The sequence below is a fragment of the Pleurodeles waltl genome, chromosome 9 (genome assembly GCF_031143425.1).
Source record: "Pleurodeles waltl isolate 20211129_DDA chromosome 9, aPleWal1.hap1.20221129, whole genome shotgun sequence".
NCBI classification, from domain to species: Eukaryota; Metazoa; Chordata; class Amphibia; order Caudata; family Salamandridae; genus Pleurodeles; species Pleurodeles waltl.
The window spans coordinates 1,009,280,825-1,009,307,867 of NC_090448.1; positions in this window are offsets into that span (position 1 = coordinate 1,009,280,825).

Consider the following 27,043-nt stretch of genomic DNA (forward strand, 5'->3'; position numbering starts at 1 on the left):
AGAATTTGGCCTAGAAGCCAGAATTAATTTAACAGGCTTGTGCGTGCTGACTGAAACTTGACTGATACCTGACGATTCCCTGAATAAGGTACATTTGTGACACCTGCCTAAGTCTGGAACAGGAAGATCTGTTTACTTCTCCTAGCAGTGGGACAGTTGTCTCTCACACTTCTCTAAAAAAAAAATGTTTTAGCTAGTCAAGTGGACGAGAGAATTTGAAGGGTGGTTGATATGCCAGCTGTCCAGGGGTATATGAGGATCTGTCTAAACACTAGCATTGAAAATTACCTAACATGGGTGTTTAACCAGCAGCACAGATGTTTGTTAGTCAGACTCGGACTATGCACATTGCACTTTCTGTCCGCCTTTCCTTGTCAGGGCTCCTACTTCCTCAGCCTACCTGCCTATCCCTGCAACAATTACTCAGCACAAAGTATGACTCATTTTATGTTCTTCTGTAAATTTTATCCATTGCTGAGAAAACACTACTTGTTACCTTTCAACTGCCACTTACATTCAATGTGCTATTAAGCAGAGTGTGACACTGACTATGTAGCAATGGACATACTTTTATTATTCGCCTGTGTCTGTTAGGGACTCTGAGGGGCATATTTACAAGTGGCTTGTGCCTGCGATACATCACTTTTTGTGATTCACCAGCGATGCAGGCTGCAGACCCATACCTACAAGGCCATGCAAAGCCACTTTCTGTAGCTTTTTCATGGCCTTGTAGATATGGAGTAAGGCAACGCAGTGCCTTACTCTGCATCAAAGAGGCATTCCATGGGTTTTGATGTGGGTGTTCCCATGCAACACCCAAAGATTCCAAAGCATTCCCAGATTTACATGGATTAGTAAACCTGGGAATGCGTCAAAAGCCTTTGCCTCCCCAGGAGAGGCGTAACAAGGAAAAATAACATTATTTCTCCTCCTTTTTTACTCTCCAGCACACCTAGAAGGAGGAAAACGCCCCCATTGATGGTTTCTGTGCAGGAAGGTGTCCTTTCCTGCTCAAAACAATTATTTCCATAAGGTGCAAGGGAGCGTTCATTGGCGCAAGGCAGCCAATTGTGCATCATTGCAGTGGAAGAGGGCAGGAATGTGCCATATCTCATAGATACATGTGATTCCTCCCCTTTTCTTTTGACACATGGTTGAACAACAAGAAGCCTTGCGGCGCTGCCCTGCGCCATCATGTTGTAAATAAACCCCACAGACATCATGAGACTGAACAAAAGTGCATTTTATGTTATCTTGCTTTTATTGCACATGTGCATGTTTAGCTTGATCAGAGGGTTTTAGATAGGCAGTCAAACTGCTCATAGCACTAGCTATGATAGAATACAAATTATACTGTATTTTTTATGTACTCGGTGATTTTATGCACTATTTGTTTTTAATGATGGTCTGATGGGTTTTATGAATTGTTTAAGTTATGTTTTATATTTTGCGTATCAATCTATGTGTGTGCTTATTGGGCTTTTGCACTGAGCTGAATACAGCTTCCTCTGATCTGAAGCCCCTGTGTTTTATATGATCATCTCTATTTAATGGTTTTTATAATATTTTTAATAGCAAACTGCTTGCTGTATGATCTTACTGCGGTTTGTATTAATCTGTATGGATTTATTGCCTTTAGAATTGTATGGTCTAGCTAGACCGAATGAAGTTGTTTCTGTCTGGGTGCACCTATGTAGCACCCGCACGTGCCCTTTCGGCAAAGTAAAGCAATGTAGCAAATAGTACTATGTTTGCTAGTTTTTTAAAGAATTCTTGCGCAAAACGAAAGGAAATATTTTATCAAGACGCTATGCAGGTTGTCTCAATTTCTGTGACTTTGCTCCTGCAGAAAACCTTCATAAAGCGGCCCCAACGTGCTAAAGATCAGGAATCATTTGCAGTAAGTACGTGTGCACGAGACCTCTGGATTGTCCTCTTACACTAGTCCATCCACCAATCACAGGAATGCAAAAGGCAAGTGTTAATTCAAAGAAACAGTATGGTCGATCCCACCATAAAATGCGTTTTATAAAGGTGAAATGCATTGACGTTACTGTACGTGGCCGAGAGTCAGCCCATGTTCCTGGAAATATCCTGATTATCACTGACTGGCAAACCCCGTCATGCAGCGGGGTCAAAGGTTCTCCCGCCATAAATAAAGCGCTTGAAATGACGGTAGGTCTTGTAAATTAGAAACTCATCCTCACAGCTCCACCCAAAACGAAACTTTATTGAGGCAGTCGGTTCGAAGATAGAAGGCAGATAGCTGGATGGCAGGTGGTGGTTTCCTGGAAGCCATAAACTGAGTGCATATTTGCAGAGGAAGCTAGGAAGAGGCGTGCTTCCGGTAGGGCAGGTGATTAATAGTACTGACTGTTGTAGCATGCCGGGCTCCACCAAGGGACAACTGTGGTAGTGAGGTGGAAGCAGTGCTTAATTTGTGCTTGTTGTTTCCGGTGCTGAGCACGGGCACTTATTTGTGAGGGCCGGGGCTTATTCTTATGCCTCAAGCATTTGCTGCAAGCAAAAGACAGATATGAGAAAGGCGGAAGAAGGAAAAACGAAAAAGCGTCATAAAGGGAGAAAGTAGAAAGTTGCAGGATGAGCTGAAGGGGCAGGGGTGGCGTAATGGATTGAAGAGGCCCGAGATGGCTTCAGGATTATGCTGCCTCAGCATTCAGTGCTGGCATATGTAATTACAGCAGTCTCGTGTTTAAGAGAAGGGCTTTGAGCACCGGCACCTCTTTATTTACAAATTAAGCACTGGGTGGAAGCATTCTTCACTTTCTGAGAGTCGCCTGACTGTTGATAAAGTGTATGCTTCCACTCCCCTGAGTCCCAGCACGCACATTTTTACACCTTGATTTTCTGTGTTATTGCCATCTCGGATCCCATGCATGACAGGAACGCTTCCTGTGTTAGGGGAGAGCTGGAAAGCCTAGACATGTTATGGAGGGTACTCTGTTTTGTCTGTTCTAATCTCACTAATGAAACTGTCTGAAATTTCTAATTTTCTCTTTTTCTCCTGGCATTTTATGCTTTCCCAGACTTAGAATTGCTGTTATATTTTGATTCTTGGCACTAGGAGGCTCCTAAACACATTCCAATGCGTGTGTTTTCACCTTTAGTTATGAGTAAATAATTAGCTCCAAATGGCATGTATGATTTTTAGGTAAGGTCACAATAAAATATGTGGCCTAAATGCCACGAATGTGTTATATCTCGTGGCCCCAGTGTGGGCTTATCTACCCACACAGGTGATTTTTTGTGTGTGTGTTGGACTTTTGTCTAGAGGAAGCCAAGAACTACACATTCTAGGCTACCCTGCGGCCGTGGACCCTGTAGGTGTGAAGGAGGTGGATCTAAGCACTACAGAGTGTGCTTTGCTCTCTCACTGTGTGAGACAATTTTGGTGTTTGCAGGCCTTTTGCCTGGGTGGGAGCCAAGAAATACCCTCCCAGGCTACCCTGTTGGCATGGATCTTAAAAGAGGTGGGGGAGTAGCCACAACATAAGCCCTCATTACGAGTTTGTCAGAATAAGCTTGGGTATTTACCATAGATGTAGGTACCATTACCCCAAGGGTAAGGTATTTACCAAAAGTGGTAAATATCTCCTATTCTTATTTAACACACAGGTACTTGGTAGCAGTGGTATAACAGATGTCACTCCTCCCTTATGGTGAGCGCTGTGGGTTGCAATAGATAAGGTGTAACTGCTCAACAGATGAAAGCACTATGCTACCAACCTAGTGCTATAGGTGGTGGGAGAGACTCCCACAACAACATACACAAAGCACCACCCAGAGCAAAGTAGTAATGTATAAAAAGTCACTGAGAGTGCATCCAGTAAACTTAGTCCAAACGAGAAATGAGTAGAAAAATGCAATATTTAATCCATACTGAACAGGCAGCTGCCACCTGTTTCTTCATAGACAACTTTTTCAAGGCTAAGTGGTAACGCTGTCAACAAATGTGGCATATTATCTGTAATGTCTGTAGAGATTCGTGCAATGGTTGTCATGAGTCTAGTGCTTAATTTGTAAATGAAAACGTGCCGGTGCCCAAAGCCCTCCTCTTAAACACGCAGCTGCTGCAATTAAATGTGTGAACACGGAACACTGAGGCAGCGTAATCCTGAAGCCATCTCGGACCAACTTACTCCATTTATAGCCACTCACTGCCCCTTTAGCTCACTCTTGCATCTTTCTGCTCTCTCCCTTTGTAACGCTTTTTTGTTTTTCTCTTCCTCCGTCTTTCTCAAATGTGTCTTTTGCGCGCAGCAAATGCTTGAGGCAGAAAACTGAGTGCCGGACCTAAAAAATAAGTGCCAGTGCTCCGCACCGGAAAGAACAAGCACAAATTAAGCACTGGGTATGGCTTGCTCCCAAACTCATGAGGATGTGAATACTCAGGATCTCCTATCTGACACTTTACCCTTTGGATATGGCCAGGGTGTTACTACAGGAGGGACGTGGAGGAACTATCACCCCATGTTGGAAAGGAAACGGATCAGCCTTAAAACTTGGTGGGGATGTAGTGGAACGGATTTTTCTACAAGGAAAATGTTTTCCCCATGGTGCGAAAACAATGTAAAAGAAATGTGGCTTTGCACACTGAGCCGTATAACTGTACACCATGTACAATTTAGCGCTGGGGAAATAAACACCCCTTTAAAAAGTCACATAACTCAACAGGGCGCCTATAGCGCTTCTCCGGCTTCCCAAGAACACTGCTACAGCATTTTTTTGACTAAGGGAAAATGGTAAATCGGCACCCATGCGGATTAGTACTTCTGTGAACGCAGATTTACAAATTGGTCGCACACAGACTCACACAGTGCTTAATTTGTAAATAAAAACGTGCCGGTGCCCAAAGTCTTCCTCTTAAACATGCGTCTGCAACAATTAAATGCGGGAACACCGAATACTGAGGCAGCGTAATCATGAAGCCATCTCGGGCCTCTTCAATCCATTTAAAGCCACTCCCTGCCCCTTCAGCTTACTCTAGCAGCTTTCTACTTTCTCTCTTTCTCCCAAATTAAGCACTGCATGAGTCTAAGCATAAGGCAACTAAGGTCAAGCTGCATGCTACTATTCGCATCACGATTCTGGAGAATAAATCCAAGGCGTCCGTTTTCGACTTTGTCTTTCCAGCTTACGGTGGCACCTGAACGCTAGGAGAATTTAGCATGGTTTCTCCGCATTCAGCTCGATATTCAACTAATTTTCACACAACTCGTAATTCTGATCCCTGTGGAGACAGTGTGCTGTGCTCTACCACAGCGTGGAGTGCTTTGATGTTTGCTGAACATTTGACTGGGAGGGAGGCAAGTGCTTCACCTCATAGGCTATTCTGCTGCTGTGCGGGATACACCCAGGCTTTTTCTTTGGTTAAGACCATCTACAACAAGGGAATGGATGGAATGCTTGAATAATCTCTGCCACTGGCAATCGCTGTGGGCCGCATCCCAGACCATCGTTTTTCGCCCACCATGCCATGTCAGTTTGTACCCAGCTATATGCAAAACAGTCGTGACCCTACTTCAATGGGCACCATCCAGCCCGGACTGCCAGACTAGGTCCTTGCAGAACTGGAACACAAGCAATCGTGGACTGGTTTTGCCATTAGTATGGTGTCATCAGCGAGGTATAGCTTTGTTGCAATAGCACATTGAGCACAGGACTCACGTCTAAGCACACTGATCACACTTTGGACATCAAAAATAAGTTGATGGATGGAATGCTTAAATTAATCTCAGCACAGGCCCATCTGCACCTGCGGGCATATGGCAGTGGCTGCGCTGGGACGCCCCCATTTTATCGTCCCATTCTCACTCTACACTCCCCTGTTCAATGGGGAAGCATAAGACTCCAGGTAACTCTAGGCCAGTAAATAACAGCCCCTCTCACTGCACCACTGACTTTTTATTAGCGTACTGTTGGTGTAATCTCTAAAGAAATGGAATTGGCAGAAAGTCATCTGTCGATGGAGGGTCTCCCCGATTTTTCCCTCTCTTCCTACTGCATCCTCAATTTCGAATATTACAACTGCACAACATTTTCCTTCTTCAAACATTTTACTTTCTGGCTCCACCCCTGACCCAGCACAACTACCTGAACACTAAAAGGTTAATGCCTCCCCTCTTTCAACCCCTTCTACCAAACATCTAACGCATGCTTTAAAGTGTACCATTATAAGATCATAGATGAGTCACTGCCAGCTCTCATAGTTCTAAGTCTCTCACATCGCATGCTATGGAAAATCACTATTGTGATTCACTCCTGTTTTAAAAGAGGTGAAGACAGGCTGTCTTGTCTTGAACGTGCCTTATGCAAACTGGTTAGACATCCTACTACCACGTTAGTTTCTCATTCAGATCTACTGTTGTAACACCTAATTCCTCTCATGCTGGAATTGCTACGCTAGACTCATATGTACCTAACAAAGGTGCTTCCTTTGCCTGTGCTTCTGCACCAGTTACTAGCACTTGTCCAACTCTCTCAATATCCAGCCAGTTGAATCTTCCAAGGATGTCAGCCAAATGGCTGCCTCCAATTTTACTACTTCTACAAGTCACATCACATGCCTGTTCAACGTATGTATTTCTCCACCTTCGACTTTGACCTCCCTCTTGAAGTTTGTCCTTATGTCATAATTTTGACCAACTTTCCTGTTCTGCCCTTTAATACTAACAAGTTCACCTGTCAGCTCAAGAATTAGGTTAAAGTACTGGCTGTTTGAAAAATTAATTTAAAACATGTTGTCTATGATAGACTTTTGCTTGTGATGGAACTTTCTTGGTTTGGCTCATTACCTGAATGCTATCTGGGGAATTCTTGGTTGTTGTTAGAAATGGGGTCTCTATTTGGCAGAGATATACACCTTTGTCCAAGCAGGGACCACAATCCTAGTTCGGGTAAGTCACACACAATCCAAATTATCCTGTGCCCACCCTCTGGAAGGTTGGCAGTGAGCAGTCAGGCTTACCTTAGAAGGCAAATTGTAAAGTATTTGTGCAATAAATCATACAGTAACACAGTGAAAACTCCACACAGGATTAGAAAAATAGATAATATTTATTTGAATAAAATAAGGTCCAAATGATGACAAAGATTCAGTAAGCACGAGTCAAATTATGACTTTTGAAACGTTTAAAAGAGTCTTAATCCTTAAAAATAAACGTTTGTCTCTTTGTTCCACACAGTACCTGATTCGCTTAAAAATTAACGATGCACAGAGACCGCAGAGGAGGAGATGCGTGGAAGAATAAGGTGTGCGTTGGATTTTCTGGCATGACACAGACGTTGCGTCATTTTTTTCCATGCTGCAAGGGGTTTGCGTGGTTTTCGGCGCGCAGTCTTGAATCCTCACTGCGATGTGGGGTATTTTGATGCCCAGGGACAATGCAGGAAAAAATCCTTGACACGCTGGAAGTAGACCCGGGCGATATGACAATTCAGTAGGCGATGCATTAAATTGTCCGTCGCAAGGCAGGTGCTGTGTCAAATTTTCACTTGTGAAGTCAGGCTGTGAGTGCCAGTCGGCTGTGCGGAAATTTCTTGGTCCAATTTAGGCATTTCGTTGATTTCGGCAGGTGGTGCATTGATTTTCGATGCACAAGGAGTTTCCTGAAGAGATTAAGGGGGTCAATCATCATCGCCTGCTCCATGCTCCATAACTTGGCTTTGCGACGCCAGGTGCCTTTTCTGCAGGAGGATGATCCAGATGACGGTGTAGCAGCTGTGGAGCTTGTGGAGCCTGTGGACAGTGATGAGGATGAAGCTGAGGAAGACAAAAATGACAACAGGGAGTCAGTCATACAGCAATATTTCCAGTGACACACAGGTAAGCACAGTTTCTATTTTACCATTACATTCACTTTCACACATCTACCTCTATCCTGTACCTCAAATTCACTCACTATTTGTTAACTGAGTTGTCCCCTTCCATTTCAGTTCCACAAATGTGGTAACCTACGTGTCAACTGTTTGCATCCTTGAAGGGCTTGTGATGTGTGACATAGGTATGTTAGCCTTCCAATGGGTAACCCATTATGCAACTGTAAATGATTATACAGATTTACAAATCATTGACTGACTCAATTTCTTTTGGTGTTTGAAGGGTGTTTATTTAAGTGCACAAAAAAGAAGGGGGGTTGTAAAATGGTGATGGTGGAGGAATGTCCATGGCAGAGTCCAGTCTATTAGTCTCACAGGTACATTGCAGATCTGGGCATTGGAAGTGGAGCTGTGGCAGTTCCGATTTGGGCAGGGTAACAAAGTGGGACAGTGGGAGGACTATCAGGGTGGTCTTATTTCCTGCCGGGGGTCTTGCCATCTTGCTCAGTCCTGCTCCTGGATCTCAGGGCCCGCTTGCGTGGTGGTTGTCCGTCTGCAGGGGGTGGGGTGCTGGTGTGGTGGTCCTGTGGCGGTGCGTCCTGTCCACTAGCGCCGGTGGAGGTGGTGGGCAGTTGATCGTTCATGCTAGTGTCAGTGGCCCCTTGGAGTGCCACGGTGTCCATCAAGTTCTTTTGAATGTCCGTCAGCACCCCTACGATGGTGCCCAGGGCGGAGCTGATGGTCCTGAGCTCCTCCCTGAACCCCAAATATTGTTCCTCCTGCAGACGCAGGGTCTCCTGCAACTTGTCCAGGACCGTGGCCATCGTCTTCTGGGAGTGGTGGTATGCTCCCATGATGGAGGAGAGGGCCTCGTTGAGAGTGGGTTCCCTTGGCCTGTCCTCCCTCTGTCGCACAGCAGCCCTCCCAGTTCCCCTGTGTTCCTGTGCCTCCGTCACCTGGACCGTGTGCCCACTACCACTGCTCCCAGGTCCCTGTTGTTGTTGGGGTGGTGGGTTAGCCTGGGTGCCCTGTAGTGGTGGACACACTGCTGATTGACCTGTCCTGGGTAGGGAGGTTTGGGCCCGCTGGGTGGGTGCTGTGCTGGTGTTACCAGAGGGTGGAAGCTTGGTGATGGGCTGCGGCTGGGAAAGGGGAACCGACTGTCCTGAGGCCCACGATGGTCCGGGCTGGTCATCAAGATCCAGTGGGGCAGAGCTGCTGTCGTCACTGTGGGCATCTTCTGGGGGTGGAGTGGTGTTGTCTGGACCCTCTGGTGTGGTGACATTCCTTCGGGTTCCTGCGGGGGTATAAGTACATGATTATTGCATGTGTGTGTTTCATGGTGTGCAATGGTTGGGTGTGCGTGAACCCCAGTGCAGGCATTCCTGTGGGGGGGCTTGTGTGCTGATGGTTGGGGGGTGTTCTGGGTTTGTGCAGTGGGCATGCTTTGGTGATGGGTGTCGATGCTTAGTTATATCATACTGGGCTTGGGTTTGGGATGGGGGGTTGGTGTAATGGGTAGATAGGTGAGGATTTGGGGTGATAGGGGAGGGTGTGATGGTGGGGGTGTGTGATATCATGCAGGTAGGGTGGGGGTTATGATAGTTAAGATTGGACTTACCAGTGTCCGTTCCTCCAACGACTCCTCCGAGGCCCTCAGGATGCAAGATGGACAAGACTTGCTCCTCCCATGTTGTTAGTTGTGGGGGAGGAGGTGGGGGTCCGCCGCCAGTCCGCTGTACCGCGATGTGGTGCCTGGATACCGTTGAACGCACCTTCCCCCGTAGGTCGTTCCACCTCTTCCTGATTTCCTCCCTATTTCTTGGGTGCTGTCCCACAGCGTTGACCCTGTCGACTATTCTTTGCCATAGCTCCATCTTCCTGGCTATTGATGTGTGCTGTACCTGTGAGCCAAATAGCTGTGGCTCTACCCGGATGATTTCCTCCACCATGACGCTGAGCTCCTCCACGGAGAAGCGGGGGTGTCTTTGGCGTGACATGGGGTGTTGTGTGTGATGTGTGGGGTGGTGTATGTATTGATGAGTGTGGTGAGTGTAGTGGTATGTGGTGTTTTGTGCGTGGATGTTGTGTGGGTGATGGTGTTGTGTGCCTCTGTGTGGTGGGATTGTCTAATCAGTGCTGTCTCTCTGGCCTTCTTTCAGAATTTTTGTTCGTAGGGGTTTGTGGGTTATGTGGGTGTGTGTTTTTTGTATGTGTATCAGGTGTGTGTATTTGGAATTGTCTAATGTGGCGGTGTTTTGGAGCTGTGTGTGTATTTTGAGCGCAGCGGTGTGTACCGCCAATGGAATACCGCGGTTAAAAGACCGCCGCGTGGATTCGTCGGTCGTAATAGCATGGGCGTGTTTCTGTTGGCGTGGAGGTGGAGGATTTGTTTCCGCATGTTTATCGCTGACCTTTGGTGTGGCGGTCTTGTGTGGGTGGCTGAATTTCGGCGGATTCCAAGATGTGTGTCATAATAGCTGTTGCGGTCTGCCGCGGCGGTGTATTGGCGGTCTTCTGCACGGCGGTAAGCACCTTATACCGCCAATGTTGAAGGTGCGCTCAATAACCCTCCTAGTCCGCCCATGGGCCTCATTGTAGCGTTCCTCTGCCCTGGTCCTGGGATTGCTCACTGGGGTCAATAGCCAGGAAAGGTTGGGGTAACCAGAGTCCCCCAATAGCCATACACGGTGCCTCTGGAGTTGACCCATCATATCAGGGATGCTGCTATTGCGCAGGATGTAGGTGTCATGCACTGAGCCAGGGAACATAGCATTTACCTGCGAGATGTACTGGTCTGCCAAACACACCATCTGGACATTCATCGAATGATAACTCTTCCGGTTCCTGTACACCTGTTCACTCCTGCGGGGGGGGACCAGAGCTACATGGGTCCCATCAATAGCACCTATGGCGTTGGGGATATGTCCAAGGGCATAGAAGTCACCTTTCACTGTAGGCAAATCCTCCACCTCAGGGAAAATGATGTATCTCCTTACGTGTTTCAGCAGGGCAGACAACACTCTGGACAACACGTTGGAAAACATAGGCTGGGACATCCCTGATGCCATGGCCACTGTTGTCTGAAACGATCCACTTGCAAGGAAATGGAGCACTGACAGCACCTGCACGTCAGTTGGGATTCCAGTCGGATGGCGGATTGGTGACATCAGCTCTGGCTCCAACTGGGTACACAGTTCCTGGATTGTGGCACGGTCAAACCGGTAGGTCACGATTAAATGTCGCTCCTCCATTGTCAACAGGTCCACCAGCGGTCGGTACACCGGCGGATTCCGCCATCTTCTCATATGTCCCAGCTGACGGTGCCTACGAAGGACAACAGCGAGGAAAAAGTCACTATTCTTCCAGGTATGTACCCACAGTCACACACAAGACTACCCCAGACAATGAACCCTTCCTGTATGTGTGTTGACTTTAGGCCTCAGTATGTGTGACGCAGTTGCAAATGAATCCATGTGGGCCCCTGAAATGGCGGCTGCCTGACCTCTAAACTGGGACAATGGGATTGTGGGGTAACAGCGCTGGCGTTGCAAACCGTGGCGGTAGGCGGTCGTAGAGCGCGGCGCAATGCTGCATTGATTAACAATGGACCCTATGGGTCCCAGGAGCCAATGAACAGGTGCGCCAGCGGTGATGATGCGGCCCGCTGCGGACGTCACCGCCATTTTCTATCTCTTCATTCACTAGATACCTGACCTTCGACAGAAGAGGACCTACACTGCTAGTGCTGCTGTGACCTCGGTCTGGAAGCAATGATGGCTGCTGCTTCTGGGGAAAGGGCCCCTGCCTTCACATCGGAGGAGTTGGAGAAACTTGTGGATGGGGTCCTCCCCCAGTACATGCTACTCTACGGTCCTCCATACCAACAGGTTAGTACACAGGGAGCACGTTGTAGGGGCAAGGCCTGGGTGGAGAGGGCTGGGTGGAAGAGGGAAGGGGGCAGAAGTCATACTACAGTAAAGCATGGGAATAAATGGGCCACATGGTCAGAGTATGGAGGGGGACACACAGATTGATGGTGCAATTGGTAATGACTGTTCCTCTTCCCTTGTGCATGTCATGTAGGTCAGCGCCCACCAGAAGCGCCCACCAGAAGAGGGACATTTGGCATGCCATCGCCAAGGACGTTCGGACCCTGGGGGCCCACCAGAGACGGGGCACCCACTGCCGGAAGAGATGGGAGGACATTCGCCGCTGCAGCAAGAAGATGGCAGAGGCTCAGCTGGGGATGGCCTCCCAACGTGGGAGGGGTGCCCGTCGTAACATGACCCCCCTGATGTTCCGGATCCTGGCGGTGGCCTATCCGGAGTTGGATGGGCGCTTAAGGACATCACAGCAGAGACAAGGGGGTGAGTACAAACTCATTCTGCGGACTTTGCGTGCAGTGGAGGTGTCTGGGTGGGGGAGGTGGGCTGTGGGTGTCCGTAGGCCAGGGCGAGTTAGTTAGGCCAGGCCCCTCCGTTATGTAGGCCATGTGGCACTCTATCCCACCTCAGCAAACTAGCAAGTTGAGGTATAGTTGCCCCTGTGGCATCCATGTGCACAGCTTTCCAGCATTGCCATGTAGTCCATATCCATGAAATTGCATGTGCAGAGGGCAGGAGTGCGGCGTTGTGCATGGGGCAGCAGCGTCTATCTTGTCCGCCAACGGTAGCGGTATGCCATGTACTAAAACTCTCTTTCTTCTGTCTCCCCCCCTTTTCCTGCTCTCCCTGTCCGTTTGTACATCAGCATCAACAGGCGGAGGTACAGTGGCACCGGAGCACGAGGGAGCTGCATCCCACATGGCCATGGAGGGCCACACCACGGACTCTGAATGCACCAGTGGGACGGAGGGCGAGGGGAGCTTCACGTCGGCCACCGGATCACCAACCAGCGACACAGACTCGTCCGCCGATGTGAGGTCCCCTGTGGTGGCGGCACCATCTGTGCGCCCCACTTCTACAGGTACAGCCGCCACCCCCCCTACCAGCACCGCCCTTCCAGCAGCCCCTCAGCGATCGCCCCGTGCCCGCTCACCCAGGAGGGTGGGCATCACCTTCGCCTCTGGCACCTCAGGCCCTGCCCCAGTCACCCCTGCTGCCCTCAGTGAGGAGGCCATTGACCTCCTCAGGTCACTCACTGTTGGCCAGTCTACCATTGTGAATGCCATCCAGGGTGTAGAAAGGGAGTTGCAACACGGTAATGCATTCCTGAAGGGCATTCATTCTGGTCAGGCTGCCCTTCAGCGAACCCTGCAATCTCTGGCCTCAGCACTGATTGCAGCAATTGTCCCTGTGTCCAACTTCCTCCACCCAGACCCAATGCCCTGTATCCCAGCCTATCCCAAGCACACCTACAGACCAGCATGCAGACAAGTCAACACACCCAAGTAGCTCAGGCAAACATAGGCACCACACACACCACAAGCACTCACACAAGCATCACACCCATACAGACACAGCAACATCCACTGTCTCCACTGTGTCCCCCTCCTCCTCTTTTCCCTCCTCCCTCCCAGTCTCGTCTACACACACACCTGCATGCACCACATCTACAGGCACCATGAGTCGCACAAGGACACCCAGCACCACACGCCGCTCACCTGCACTCACCACCTCCACTCCCATTTACACGTCCCCTGTGTCCTCTCCCAGTGTGTCTGTGACGCCCCCTCCCAAAGTACCCAAACGCCGGCAATCACTCACCCAACATCCATCCACCTCACGACAGCCTCCAGTACCTGCACCTGCACCCAAAACAGCTAAAGTGACACCTCCTACAACCACCTCCTCTTCCTCCACTCCCAGACCCCCTCCAGCTACCCATCCCAGTGTTCGTCAGAACCTGTCCCTATGTCAAATTTACCTTTTTGCCCCCACCCCACCCCCTCCAATTCATCAGTCCCGTCGTAGCACCTCAGCCAAAAAGCCTCCAGGTTCAGTAGTGCCTGTTCAAGGTTTTTGGAGTGCACTGTCCACCAGGGCAGGCAGTAGGACCCGGAGCCAAGGCACACGCAGCCCACCCCCTGTAAAGGCTCCAAAATTGGAGAGTGGACGACGGGACCGTGGCAAGACTCCTGGTGGGACAACAAGTGAAATGGGATCGAAGGCGATTGGTGAGTCAGCTGTAACTCCTAAAAAGGTGGGGAAGGTCCAGAGGAAGTCTGCCAAGCCTGTTGTGAGTGTCACGGCGGAGATGTGCGCCATCATTTCCGGCGGTCCAGACACAACCGCCAGCACCGTCGTCACTGGTCCAGAGACCACCGCCAGAGTCATAGCCCAGGAGGGCTCAAGTATCGTAACTGGTCCAGAGACCACCGCCAGAGTCACAGCCCAGGAGGGCTCAAGTATCGTCACTGGTCCAGAGACCACCGCCAGAGTCACAGCCCAGGAGGGCTCAAGTATCGTCACTGGTCCAGAGACCACCGCCAGAGTCACAGCCCAGGAGGGCTCAAGTATCGTAACTGGTCCAGAGACCACTGCCAGAGTCACAGCCCAGGAGGGCTCAAGTATCGTCACTGGTCCAGAGACCACCGCCGGAGTCACAGCCCATGCGGGGCCAGGATGCCACAGCCCCGCTGGTCAATGATGGAACGTCATGCCATACACCAATGTCCAGTGTGGAAATCGTCATGCCACACACCAATGTCCGTATCAGAACCGCCATGTCAAAGCACCGCTGAACAGTCCTGAACCGCCATGTCAAAATCACCGCTGAAGAGGGCAAAGACCGCCATGTCATGGCACCGCTGAACAGTCCTGAACCGCCATGTCAAAAGCACTGCTGAAGAGGGCAAAGACCGCCATGTCATGGCACCGCTGAACAGTCCTGAACCGCCATGTCAAAAGCACCGCTGAAGAGGGCAATGCACCGGGTAGGAATGAATGGCCCACCACATCAGGCATCCTTATCCCATGTGCAGCTGGGACAGTGACAGGACACTACCATTCACGGGGAGACTCATCCAGTCTGGGCACCAGTCACCCCCCAGTACCAGTATGGACCTGTATCAACTTGAGAGACTGTGGCTTTGCACTCCCCAGAATGTGACAGTGGGCACCCCACCCACTGTATGGACTAGAGAGACTGTGGCTTTGCACTCCCCAGGATGTGACAGTGGGCACCCCACCCACTGTATGGACTAGAGAGACTGTGGCTTTGCACTCCCCAGGATGGCACAGTGGGCAACCCACCCACTGTAGAGACTTGAGAGACTGTGGCTTTGCACTCCCCAGGATGTGACAGTGGGCACCCCACCCACTGTAGTGACTTGAGAGACTGTGGCTTTGCACTCCCCAGGATACGTCAATGGGCATAGAGCCCCGTCGTGGAACTGGCTTTGCGTTTATGTGGCTGAGGTGCCCCCCCTTCACTTCCCCCTGAGGTGCCTGTTGTGTTTCAATCTGATGCCCCGGCAGTGTTCTCTCCGATTTTGGTCAGGTATCTATTGTGGGCCTCGCCCATGCATTTTTGGACTGTTTGTGCACGAACATTGTTGTGTACATATCTGCACTACTTCTCGGATTGTATATATGTAAATAAGAGTGATTTTAGTATACATATATTTGTTTATTTTTGTATGACATGTATATTGGCACATTACAAAGTTTGCCCAAATTTCGCATTGTCTTTGCATTCTTCCGGGGGCATTGTGGGTTGTTACTGTGATGTTTGTGACTGCATTGGTGTGTATGTTGTTTTATGCGAGGGTGGGGGTGTTTGGTGGGTGTCCCCCTAACTTTTGCCTCCCCCCTCCCCCGTGTCATAGGTGCTGTACTCACCGGTATCTTCTGCGCCTACGTTGCTGTTGGTCGTGAAGGAGCAGAAAGACAAGGGCAGGTAGTATATGGAGTTCGGGGTCCATGGAGTCGTCATTCCTCGTGGGATGAGTAGAAGGTGAGCGTTTTCCCATTGCAAAAGCTGTTTCCGCCGTGTTTTTATCCACGGTGAATCCGCCCCGGAAAAGGTGGCGGATTGGCCTGTTGTGATACTGTGGGCGGAACATTGTCTCCCGCCTTTCTGTTGGCGGTGACCGCCACGCTGTTGTCTGTACCGCCGTGGCGGGCGAAGTGTTAAAGTGGCTGTCTTTGTTGGCCGTTTCCGCCAGGGTCATAATTCCCTTTTTTTGTCCGTCTGACTGTTTGCGGTATTACCGCATCTTTAACACCGTCCGCCAGGGTTGTAATGACCACCTAAGTCTTTTTGGCCATGAGACATCAGAAAACAGGAGGCAAGCCCACTCCAAGCTCTTGGAGAGTACTTTTGGGGAAGACAGAGTCCTTCTCAGTAAAGTCAGAGGCCAGCAGGGCAGCAGGGCAACAGCAGGGCAGCAGTCCTTCTCAGCAAAGCAGTCCAGATGAGTCCTTGGGGCAGCCAGGCAGTTCCTCTTGACAGGTTGTAGTTGCAGGTCCAGAGACACCCAGTTTATATACCCCAAAATGTCTTTGAAGTGGGGGAGACTTCAAAGAGTGGTTTTGAAGTGCACAAGTTGTCTGTTCAGTACAGTCCTGTCTGCCAGGGTCCTAGTAGGGGATTTGGCAGTCCTTTGTGTGAGGGCAGGCCACTAGCCTTTGAAATGTAAGTGTCAGGCCCTCCACCCTTTCTGTCCTGAAAGACCCATTCAATATGCAGATGAGTGTAGGTGTGACTGAGTGTCCTGTGTTTGTGGTTGTCTGGGTGAAATGCACAAGGGAGATGTCAACCAGACCAGCCCAGAAGTTGATTGGAGACAGGCTGTAAGCACAGATGTTTTTTTTAAGTGGAGAGAAATGCTCACTTTCTAAAAGTAGCATTTCTAAAATAGTAATATAAAATCCAACCTCAACATTAAGCAGGATTCTCTATTACCATTCTGGCCATACTAAATATGACCTGGTTACACCTTTCTTATCAGAATCTACAACTCAAAAAGTATATGAGGGGTTTCCTAATCTAGTCTATGAAAGGAGCAGGCCTCACAGTAGTGGAAAAAGAATTTAGGAGCTTTTTCACTACCAGGACATATAAAACACATATGTACATGCCCTGCCTTTTACCTACATAGCACCCTGCCCTATGGGTTGCCTAGGGCCTACCTTAGGGGTGACGTATATGCAGACAAAGGGCAGTTTAAGGCTTAGCAAGTACTTTTAAATGCCAAGTCGAAGTGTCATTGAAACTGCACACACAGGCCTTGCAATAGCCAACCTGGTTAAGGGACTACTTGGGTGGGTGGCACAATCCGTTCTGAAGGCCCACTAGTAACATTTCATTTACAGGCCCTGGGCACATGTAGTGCACTTTACTAGGGACTTATAAGTAAATTAAATATGCCAATTAGGTATGAACCAATGTTACCGTGTTTAAGGGAGCGTGCATATGCACTTTAGCACTGGTTAGCAGTGGTAAAGTGAGCAGAGTCCTAAAACCAGCAAAAAAAGTGTCAGAAAAATGGAGGGAGGCAGGCAAAAAGTTGGGGGATGACTACCCTAAGGCTGTCAGGTCTAACAGTTGTTAACTTTAAAAGATATTCTCCTTACATTTGGGTTTCATGACACTCCTAATGGTTCAGTTATGGTTATTCCAGTGGGTGTTTTTTTATAAACACTCCTCTACACCTAAAGTGCCTAGTTCTTGGACTGTACGTAACAATGTTTCACAGCCTATCGATTCCTCAATATTTTCCATTGTACCTACTCATAATCACTTTTTGGCTCTTTATTTCTTAGATTACAATGACCAATTTCCTAGCATATGCAATAACATCTGGTCTGCTTTCAGTATGGATTCCTGTGTTGATGCCATTACAAATTAAGGGGGTGATTCCGATCTTGGCGGGCGGCAGGAGCCGCCCGCCAAGCGGGAACCGCCAGAAGACCGTACCGCGGTCAAAAGACCGCGGCGGTCCTTCTGAGTTTCCTGCTGGGCTGGCGGGCGACCGCCAGAAGGCGCCCGCCCGCCCAGCGGGAAACCCCCTTCCACGAGGATGCCGGCTCCGAATGGAGCCGGCGGAGTGGAAAGGGTGCGACGGGTGCAGTTGCACCCGTCGCGATTTTCAGTGTCTGTTATGCAGACACTGAAAATCTTTGTGGGGCCCTGTTAGGGGGCCCCTGCAGTGCCCATGCCATTGGCATGGGCACTGCAGGGGCCCCTCCAGGGGCCCCACGACAACCGTTACCGCCAGCCAGGTTCTGGCTGTCAAAACCGCCAGAACCAGGCTGGCGGGAAGGGGGTCGGAATCCCCATGGCGGCGCTGCCTGCAGCGCCTCCATGGAGGATTCTTCAGGCCAGGGGAAAACCGGCGGGAAACCAGCGGGAAACCGCCGGTTTCCCTGTCATAATTGGCCTGGATACACCGCCAGCCTGTTGGCGGTGCATCCGCGGTCCCCGGGCCTGGCGGTCTATGACCGCCAGGGTCGGAATGACCCCCTATGTCCTCAAATGTGGTATTCTTCCTTGTGGTGGACGTGTGTCCCTTGCTCACTGTGCCCTGGAACCCTGAGCGATTGGCAGTGGTTAGACTTGTTGCAAGCATCCTCCCATCACCTCTTGTGTGTTTGACAGATCTTTGGTTGTTTGTGTTCCAGTTCAGAGAGGTTCAGAGAGGACCCGGGTTGGCAGTCTAGGCTTGACTGTTCCCATTGGAGCAGCACCAATACTAATTTGCATATATCTGGATCTAATCTGAGGTTGCTTTGTGGGCAAAAGAACAAAGGTTTGGAATGCTATCCCATGATTGGACTTTTTGCAAGCATACTCCCATCACCTTTTGTGTGTTTGCCTGCTCCAATAGCAACAGTACAGCCTGAACTGCCAAGTCAGGTGCTGTAGGATCCAGAACATAAGCAACCCAAGTTTCATTTTGATTGGGCGCTTTCAGTCAGGGGTAGCTTGGTTACAGCAGCAGAGTGAGCAATGGACCCACATCAACACAAAGCCTTAGCCACCTTAAGGTGTTACATCAAACACACAAAATGTGATAGGAGGAATGCTTGAAATTCATCTAGCCCCTAGCAAATTACTCAAGATAGCATTGCAACCTATTTTTCTTTTGACAACCATGCCATCTTAGATTAGAACTAGCCATATGCAAATCAGCATTGGCCCTGCTCTGATTCAGGTGGGACGTGGCCTGTCAGTGTGGATTGGACTGTTCGTGGAACAGGGTCAAGACCAATTTGCATATAGCCGGGTCCCAACTGAAATGTCATGGTGTGCAAAATAATAATGGACTGTCCCTGCATAATTACCAGTGGCTGAGATGAATTCAAGCATTTCAATCATCACTTTGTTGTATACTTGAGTACTGGTCTGGTAGACTGCTGTCCATGAAACTTGGTGAATCCTCAGCATATGCAGATCCTCCACTCAGACTGAGCACTCCTTGAGTACACCAATGCAATGATCCCCTGTCACAAGGTGGTGCAGCATTAAGCATTAGAAGATAGTTAATGTAAAGCAAAACAAGTCAACATTCTAGAAGTAGGGGTTACAGTATATCTTAAAAAGTATTTAGCTTGGTTTTACTGTTAGTATATGTGAAATTGATCACCTTTAGTTTCGCACACTGTAGAATTGTAAATAAACTTTACCAGTTTCATGAAGTAGGTAGGCAAAATGTACAAAATAAGAAAGAAAAATATTGAAATATAGATCCTGATGGGTGGCTCACTAGAGCACTAGGGCAGCGGTGGCTGTGAATTCCGCTCTCCTATCCGAGACCACCCACCTAACTTAGAGATCTCACCTGCCTTCTGTAGATCTCTTAGCCTGCAGTGGAATTGCCATATCACCAGCTCCACTGTAGGTTCAGTGACATGCAGGATGTTGTCTCCGTGTTTGAGGGTCTTTGATGGTTTTCCATGCCCATAACCACCATACCTTGCATGACTTCCTGAGCAACGAAACCCAGTGCCATTTTCTATGCCTTAAATGGGTCAGGGCAGCCTTCATTTCGACCTGGTGACCAAGTGATGGACAGTCCAGCAAGTCAGAGGTTTCTATCAGAGGAGTCAGGTGGGGCTCTTCTGGTGGAAATCCTTTGGTTTTCCCACCTCCAAGTGAGGCAGGCCACCGGCAAACCTATAGGGGTGCTTCTGCTCTGTCGAATTCTTAGTAACTCCCTTAGTTCTTTCTTGGTAGAAATCCACAAAAACGCTGTTTTGTCAGCCAATTCTTCAAGCAAAACAAAGTTTTAGCAGGTAAAGTCTATGTGATGGCTTGTTTTTGTAGGAAACATTGCTTGCCACTAGAGTTGGCAAGGTGTACAAACCTCACAGTAGTCCCCACGTCCTAACAAAGCGAAGAGAGTTTCGAGAACACCTCATAATAATGATACTTCTCCATCTCCAAGGTGCCAACTATCATTCTAATAATGCTTACGTTTAATGTTTTATGTAATACAAATCTACAGACTAGTGTCACTAAATAGTTTTGTTGGGGCACTGTTATTATTATACACTATACTGTATACCCATATGGAAATATATAATATTCCTTAAGTAAGTTCAGTAGTACGAGTTTGAAGATACCAAAACAGATGTAGTAGCAAGCAAGCAAAAATGATGTTCATGTACAGGTATTGTATTGTATTGTAATCGTATTTAAATAGCGCTTACTACCCCTGACGAGGCGTCGAAGCTCTTTTCGAGGAGTAGCACGCTACTCCGGAACCCAACAAGAATTAGTGATGGGTTAGTATCGTTAAATAATGAGTACAGTTTTAGTATTATTATGAGTTAATTTGAGCCGCGGATATGAGAGTTTGTTAGTTAGATTGACTGGAGTAATGGAGGGGTGGAAGAGGAAAGAAATCCAGAAGTGTTAATTGGGAGTATATCCTTCATTTACTCAACCCAAAGGCTTGGGATGAGTAAAGGCGGGCGGAGGGGGAAGAGTATGTATTGTATTGTATTGTATTGTAATTGTATTTCTATAGCGCTTACTACCCCTGACGAGGCGTCGAAGCGCTTTTCGATGAGTAGCACGCTACTCTGGAACCCAACAAGAATTAGTGATGGATTAGTATCATTAAATAATGAGTACAGTTTTAGTATTATTATGAGTTAATTTGAGCCGCGGATATGAGAGTTTGTTAGTTAGATTGACTGGAGTAATGGAGGGGTGGAGGAGGAAAGAAATCCAGAACTGTTAATTAGGAGTATATCCTTCATTTACTCAACCCAAAGGCTTGGGATGAGTAAAGGGGGGCGGAGAGGGAAGAGTATGTGGAAGAGTTAGGGAGAGCATAGTAGCAGGGTGAGATGAATGCAGGAGAATTTAGTAGGGTTGTGTGGGAGGTCACAGAGGTAGAGTGAGGTTTGGTGAGTTAGATGTGGAGGTGGAGGGAAGAGCTTAGGCAGAGATATTTAGGAGATGAAAGTGGTAGAAGGGATTTGGGATGAGTCAGAGTGAGAATGGAGGATAGTTTGATAGAGACATGACATAAGAGTGATGAGTAGAAAAGTGTGATAAGATGAGAGCAGGAATTCATAGATATCTAGTATAACAACCCAAAGAACCAGGAGCCATGCAATGATCCACGAACATGCCAAGCACAGAAACAACATATACACATACATACATATATATATATATACACACACACACACACACACGAATACACACACATATGCACATACAATACATAATTAGAATCATGGGTAAAAAATACTTAGTCAGACAGGTTTAAAGAGTGTGTGTGTATTTTATTGTTATGACATAGTAGCAATACATATTTTCCAAAGAATCTATAAATAAATAGAAATATACATATAATCTGAAAAAAAATATTTATCCACATAGGCATATGCAGTTCATAGTTGTTTGAAAAAGGTGGTTATGAAGGAAAGAGCCAACTCTTGAGTAGTTTTCTGAAGACAAGAAAGTTATCTGTGGCTCTTATAGTTGGGGGTAATGAATTCCATAGTTTGGCTGCTTGGACGGAGAAGGATGTACCACCTATAGTCTTTTTCTTGTATGGTGGTGTTCTAAGGCGGGGTGGCAATCTTGAGCGGAGGGTTCTTTGTTGGATGTATTTGGTAATTTTCTTTCTGATAAAAAGCGGTCCTGTTCCATGTATAGCTTTGTGGGTGATACAAAGCAGCTTGAAAGTGCATCTTCTGGCAACGGGTAACCAGTGTAGTGCTCTCAAGGCAGTGGAGATGTGGGCTTGCGGCATTATATGTAGTAGTAGCCTGGCTGCGGAATTCTGGATACGTTGTAGTTTTTTCATAACAGATAGAGGTGATCCATGGTAGAGGCTATTGGCATAATCCAGTTTGGATAGTACAAGCAAGATAGTAGCTTGCACCTTGTGTGGAAATCCGAGGTGGGGGAAGATGCGTCGTAAAGTCTTTAAGGTGATGAAGCTTGTGCGTGCTAATTTTTCTACTTGGGCATTCATAGTTAACTTGGAATCCATGGTGATTCCTAGGTTTTTAACTTCCTTTGGTAATTGAGGAGGTGGTCCGAGATCGTCAGGCCAGACGCACAGAGGGTCATAAATTTTCCAGTCACCACATATGAGTATTTCTGTTTTGGAGGTATTTAGTTTGAGATGGCTCCAGGTCATCCACTGATCAACGGCTCTGAGGCAACTGAAGATTTGTGAGTTTTCAATGTTTTTGGGGCCTTCTAATTTAAGTAGTATTTGTGTGTCATCTGCATAGTTGTAGCATGTGAGATGGAAATCATTGATCAGTTCTGGTAAAGATATCATGTAGATGTTGAAAAGCAAAGGTGAGATGATTGACCCTTGGGGGACCCCTGCTTTTGTGAGGTAGGGTTCGGACGAGAAGGGGGAGAGTGGATGATATGCTCTTTTTTGAAGATAGGAAGTAATCCAGTCGAGAGCAATCCCTTGTATGCCGGCTTCGTGGAGTCTTTGAGTTAGGGTGTCATGGTCAACCGTATCAAAGGCAGCTGAGAGGTCCAAGAGAAGTAGTGCAGCAACTCCATTTTGATCGACTGTGTTTTTAAGATCGTCCCAGATTGCCATGAGTGCCGATTCAGTGCTTCTTCCTGGGCGGAATCCAGTTTGGAAGTCTAAAAGTATAGAATTGTCTTCAATGAATTGTGACATCTGGGCGAATGCTGCTCTTTCTATCAATTTGCCCAGGAAAGGTCCATTTGTGATTGGTCTGTAGTTGTTGGGGTCTTGCGGGTCTAGGTTTGTTTTCTTTAATAAAGGTCGTATGTATGCCTTTTTCAGGTCTGCAGGAAAAGTTCCTGAAGTTAAAGAGTTGTTGATGATTCTTCTTACAGGTGTGGCAGCAGAAGTAGATAGCAGGATGTTCTTGAAGATTTGTGGTGGGCAAGGGTCAGAAGGGCAACCAGAAGGTCTGCTTGCTTTGACCAAATCCATTAATTCATCCTGGGATATTTGTTTGAAGGACTGTAGAGGTTGGGATGGTTTATTCTTAAAGGGTATTTTAGGAAAGGGGTTGGTGCTGGTGGTTTTCTTCTGTTTTAAATAGGAGTCCAATGTGTCTGCCTTGGTTGTGTAGTGAGTTGCCAATTTGTTTGTGAAATCTTGAGTGGTGGGATGACTTCCTTCCATGCATGTAGGTTTTCGAAATTCATTGAGAATTTTATAAAATTCCTTGGTTGTAGATTGTAGATTGAGCATTTTGAATTCTGTCTGAGTAGTATCTTTTTTTAGCTTTTTTGATTGATGATTTGTATATCCTGTTAAGTTTGTGTAGCTGCAGTTTGTCTTGACTGTTGTTTGTTTTGAGCCAGGTCCGCTGCAACTTTCTGATTTGTTGCTTTATCTTTTTAAGGTAAAAGAGTTAACACATTTGGGGCCCAATTCATAAAGCTATTTGATTGTGTAAACTAAACTTACATCTCATAAAATAGCTCGACATATGATATCAAATTCACTTTTGAAGTCTACAAAATACCAATTTGCTTAACATGACCTTCGTTTGGTGTAATATCACTCGAGTGAATATTTTGTTAGTGATGGTAAATATGTATTACAGGACGGGGATGCCCTGAAATTTTGGAACACCAGCAGACACATGGCTTTGGGTTTGCAGCTGTTTGTACACGCCTCCATGATGAAATCTCACCTCTAGAAACAATCAGAGATTTGCAGTTCTGTCAAGGGCAAGAGCAACTCTATTGCCAGAGAGGGATTGTAAAGAGAACAAAGAACACTCTCAAAATTGCTGGGGTAAAGGTTTCTGCATGGAAGAAAGAAGTACAAATGCAATTACAGTAATATGAAGGTTTTGTGGACCAAAATTTTGCATTAACCTGCTGGACATCCTATACTCTCATGCTGTTATAGGTATTTTCATCATAACAGTGCATAAGAAATATAAGAGGGGATTTACAAACATCTTGCGCTGGGTTAGCGTCACAAAAGTGACGCTCACCACCACAAAATGTTTTTTCCCTAACTTACTTTCCAGTGCAAAACTTGTTTTGCGCTTGAAAGTACCCTAAAAGTGATGCAGAGCAGCACGAAGTACTGCTTTCCGTTACTTAGCACAGAGAGGGCGTTACATGGGTGGTACATGGACATTCCCATGCAACCACAAATGCCTTTTAACACAAAACCATATCTACAAATAGTAGACAGGGTTTTGCACCAAAAGTTAACGCCATTTCAAAGAAGGCATTAAAAGGAGAAATGCTTTCATTTTTCCTTTCTTTTCCAACTTTGCATGTGTGCTGCATTGTGCATCACCCATACAAGGTAGGGCAAGTTTTAAAGTGTGTCTAAACATAGTATTTTGTACTCAAAGAGTACCCTTAGTACAAAACCTATGCTAGACTCACGCACACACCCGTGCAGTATGGCGCAAAGGTGCGTGGCGCATGGCAGCTGTAAACAGCGCTGGCGCTCGAGAGAGGGGAGGAGAGTGCTATATCTTTGTAGATATGGCGCTCTCCTGCTCCCTCCCTGTCACGCAACGCAGTATTTTTTATTGCTGCGTTGCACTGGGTGACAGTTTTGTAACTCTGGCCTATAGAATTCACATAAAAATAGTCAGAAACTACTGTCAACACAAATTATTGCTTTAGAGTAAGCAGTAGCCATGTTTTCCTGCTCATGATAACCTTGGTCCTCCTTTTAATCTTTCCTGATCTCCTTCCTTTCTCATGACCTCAGTCTCGGGCACCTGTATAAATCCTCTGTTCAACAAACTAATGTATTCTCCCTTACAAGACTATGGGGGTTATTACAACTTTGGAGGAGGTGTTAATCCGTCCCAAATGTGACGGATATACCACCAGCCGTATTACGAGTTCCATAGGATATAATGGACTCGTAATACGGCTGGTGGTAAATCCGTCACTTTATCGTCACTTTTGGGATGGATTAACACCTCCTCCAAAGTTGTAATAACCCCCTATGCCTAACAAACGTGTGCTTTGCTTTTGCTAACCAATTACTTTCCAGCATAGACTGCTAGCGGGAGGCATTGCTCGACCAATTATGTGAATTCAAAGATAATGTTTTGTTCTTTACTTAATAAACCCTTTCAGACTTCCATTGGCACCTGCACAGATTTCCTCTAACACTCCTAACATGGAGCCTAATCACACTTGCGTTTGCTCTTCTGGCCTAATTCGGCAGTAAATGTATCATTCTTTTCTGCTTTAATGAAAAGGTGCGCTTCTTTACACTGCCATGCGCGATTCGATTAGCTGATATATGTTCGAGTGCCAGGAAATGGCCGCTCTCTCCCCGCACCTGCCCATCCCCTCCTTGCCCAGAACGGGAATCTCTCTCTCTCCTGCACCTGCTTCCTCTGCCCAAGGCGCCAAAGCCTATTTACTAACCTCGTTTAGCCCTACCCGTGCCAGAGCCTGCTATGTCCTGGTACTCACGCAGCTGCTCCCCACCGGGCCCTGCACTCCAGACGGGCTGCTGTCCTGTGCCACCCAGCAATGCCCAGGCCTCCGGAGCCCACTGCGCATCCTGCCACTGCAGTGTGCCCCTCTGCATCCCACTCTGTCCAGCACACTTCACCTCCACCCCGGTGTGAAGGCTGTGTCTCCTTAGGCTGCAATCATGCCCCTCCTCATCCTGTACCTTCTGTCCATAATAGCAACACCAGTGATGCAACAAAACAGAATTATGCAAGATGTATTCAGTGCAAAAAGAGCACTGCAGAACAGAGAGAGCATCGTGTTGTTAGAGGCACCAATCTGCCATCTGAAATAAAAGTAAGCAGTAAAGGGCGTCATAGGCCACTTCAACAAAACAGCTCAACGAAAGGCTGGTGCGTAAAGATGGCGAGTAAACAAATTAATAGGGAAAAACGAGCCATAGCCGAGCCAAGGGCATGGCTTGGCTCTAAGAGCCCGTGCACGAGCCAAGCCCTGGAAATGTTTTTTACCTTACATATTTCCCTTCAACTCTCATTCTATCCATCTGGCCAGCCTTCCATCCAGCTATTCCTCCTCTGAACCAACTATCCATCTGTTCAGTCAAGCTTCCATCATCCACCCATTCAATCCCCCACCATCCAGCCTTTCACTAATCTATTCATTCTTCCTCTACCACTCTAGCCATCTTTTCATCATTGCAGTCTTGCATTCATCCTTCCATTCACCTTACAACCATCTATCCACCGCTTTCCTGCACATTCATTCTTTCTCATCCATCCCTCCTTCCTTCGTTACATCAATCCACCCACCCGTCCTTTCACCTTTTCAGTAATTCAAACATCCATCCTTCCTCTGTTCCATCCAAGTGTCCATCTTTTCACCCTTTAGCCCAGCCTTTCACCATTCTCTTTATTCTTTCACCCGTGTATCCATTTGTTCTTTTACCGCTCCATCCACCCATCCGTCTTTTCACCCTTGTATCCCTCCGTCCATTGTTCTTCCTTCTTTTCACATTGCCTTCCTTCCTTCTCTCCATCTCAGTACGGGCCTCTTTCTTCCTCTCTCTTGTTCCCCCTCTCTGTCGCTCATCACTTCTCCTTCTGGGTCTCTTTCACTATGGTTGTCTTTGTTCTGTTATGGATTTCCCTTTCTTTGTTTTTAGGAGCTTTCCTCTGGGGAACAGGAACATCAGTCCGTGCTTTGGGACCCAGTTTACACCCATCCGGCTCAGTGTCAACCCCACTCCCGCTTAAGCTGCTAAAATGGGGGGCCACGTGCACCTAGAAAAGTTCCATAAGTAACTACAGTCAAACATGAACGTCACCTTCTAAGTACTTCCTTCCGTGCCATGATGGATTCTTCATTATCACTA